This window comes from Leopardus geoffroyi, chromosome B3 (genome assembly GCF_018350155.1).
Source record: "Leopardus geoffroyi isolate Oge1 chromosome B3, O.geoffroyi_Oge1_pat1.0, whole genome shotgun sequence".
Lineage (NCBI taxonomy): Eukaryota > Metazoa > Chordata > Mammalia > Carnivora > Felidae > Leopardus > Leopardus geoffroyi.
This window is the reverse complement of record NC_059337.1, coordinates 57,323,745-57,326,396: the sequence shown is the minus strand read 5'-3', so window position 1 is coordinate 57,326,396 and position 2,652 is coordinate 57,323,745. Positions and strand designations below refer to the sequence as shown.

Genomic DNA, 2,652 nt, shown 5'->3' with positions numbered 1-2,652 from the left:
GGTTACATGTCAGTTTTAATTATCTTTCCACTAATTGCAAAAATAGTACCTTTCCGAAAAAATTTCCAAATAAATCCTAAGTTTTGAAACTTATTTTTCTCTTTCGTTCCATTTTTCTGAACATTTAATAACATCTGGGGCCACATATTTAGTTCTCAACTTTGAAGTTAATTTAGAATAAACTATGGATCTCAATTTGCCAATGAATCAGTAAAGAAATAGTTACCTTTTTATTTTTTCAACTCAAATTCATCCTTATAAACATGTGCAAAATTAAACCAATTAAAGAGTGAGCATATGTGCATACTGACAAAATATGCTAATATTTAGTATTTAATGTGTTACGGGTCCCTAACAAAACTCAACAAAAGGTAGTCTTAAAATGTATCACACTATTTCTACACATAAAACGTACTTTCTACAGAGCACTTCCCGGGCTGCGGACACCGCTCTGTGGGAGGAAGGAGCCCAGAGATCAGCCCACTGCTGCACCTGTGTCAGATCCCTCTGGTCTGACTGAACCCAGTTTGGCCTGCTCAGCCTCAGCAGTGGCGGGCCGCAGCTCCTACTGGAAATTACACGACACAGAATATTTGGGGTGAGTGACATCTTCTTGAAAGACCTTCGAGAATTACGGAAGGGAAAAAAAATAATGCATTTAAGAAAGTGGTAAAGTTTGGAAAGGGGAGGGAAAAAAAATCCCTGATATTCAACTTGGCTGAATGCTTAGATGTCGGTGGACATGAATAGCCAGGGGTCTGACTGCAATAAAAAGGACTATGACCCAAATTGTGAGGAGGAGGAAGAAGATGAGGACCCTGGGGGCACAGAGGTCTACTATGTGGGAGTAGCCAGTGATGTGGAGCAGCAGGGGGCCAACGCCTTTGATCCTGAAGAGCACCAGTTTACCTGTTTGACCTACAAGGAGTCTGAGGGTGCCCTCAATGAGCACATGATACCTAGCCTCTGTCCTAAAAACCACGGATGCTTACTGCCACCAGTACATCCTCCCTATGGCACTGGTATCTCATTCAGTTGCTAAACTTATATTAGTTAATTTCCACTGGCACGTTGCAGAGATATTGGACACAAATGAGTCTAATTCTGCTCAACCTCTCATTGAAGCTCAAGTTCAGCCCTGTTCCTTGAAACACGTCCCCACAGCCCACCCCCTCATCATTGTGCAGTGTGTATGCAGTTTGCACAGAAGGAAAACCTGCTCTCTCCTGCCTGTCGGCACTTTTGCCATAGCTTCTGGGAGCAGCCCCGTTTATACTTGTCGAGGATGGTGCGGGTGTGGGAGTCTCTTGAATGGCTCAGGATCCGCCACTCCAAACGCCGGAGGACTTTGTGTGCTTCCACTGTTGCCCAATGAAGAATTAAGAGACAAATACAGGCATTACCACTTGAGGGATTATGTGGAGAGTCATCACCAGCTCCAGCTTTGCCCTGGTCCAGACTGCCTCCATGGCTATTTGGGGACAGGAGCCCAGAGCTTGCAGAGTACAGTGCAATAAGTGCAACCAAGTCTTATGCTTCAAGTGGCGGATGTACCGCGTCCCCACAGACTGCGCTACAATCCAGAAATGGCTCACAAAGCGTGCTGAACGGCCAACTATATTAGGGCTGACATTAAAGACTGTCCCAAGTGCGACACCTGCATTGAGAACGAAGGCTGCAATCACATGCAATGCTCCAAGTGTAAACATGACTTGTGCAGAATATGTCTAGGAGACTGTTAAGACCCATGGCACGAGTACTGTGAGTGCAGTTGGTACAAGGAGAACCCTGACATTGTCAAGCCCAGGCAGCAAGCCCAGGCCAGGGAGGCCCTCAAGAAATACTTGTTCTACTTTGACAGATGGGAAAACCACAAGAGCGTGCAGCTGGGGGTGCAGACATACCAGCAAATTCCTGAGAAGATTCAGGATAGGGTCATGAATAATCTGGGGACCTGGAATGATCGGCAGTACCTACAGAATGCTGCCAAGCTCTTGGTCAAGAGCCAGTACACCCCGCAGGACACTTACTCTTTGCATGTTACACGGAGTCTGGACCCAGGAAGAAGCTCTTTGAATACCAGCAGGCTCAGCTGGAGGCTGAGATGGAAAACTTGATGTGGAAAGTGGAGTGTGCAGACAGAAACAACAGAGGGGACGCAGAGAACTGGACAGATGCACGTAGCAGTGGAAGAGAAACTGGCTGAAGGATTCCCATGACAGCTAGGTTGGGACATGGATGTGAAGGCATGAGGGAGATGTGGTTGTGAGATCTCCCAGCTGCCATCCTGTATGTTGTAGGCTTTGCCTTTCAGGACCCAGGCAACAGCTGAGGCCCACACTCCTGAGAGACACTGGCCACACACGACTCGGTTGATTTCTGTTTTCTTCTCATCTTTTTGCATTTTGTTTCTACTAGGGTAAAGGACATGTTGAACTGGCCTCTTTTCAGGACTTTTAATCCCCCCTGGGTGGTTGCTGGTAGGAAAAGTTTTTTTTCTGAATGACTATTAATAGTTTTACAACCTATATAGTTTTCAAAGTTTCTATAATTATACAAAAAAATAAGCAAACCACAGAATTATACAGAATCCTTTAAAAAATAAATTGGCATTTGTGTGTTTAAAAAAAAATACTCTGTACAGAGTTCAAT

At 45.1% G+C, this 2,652-nt stretch overlaps 1 pseudogene; it reads left to right on the top strand.

Moving 5' to 3' along the window:
- The first annotated feature begins 608 nt into the window (after positions 1-608).
- Positions 609-2,361, top strand: LOC123583070 (annotated as a pseudogene).
- The last annotated feature ends 291 nt before the right edge of the window (positions 2,362-2,652 follow it).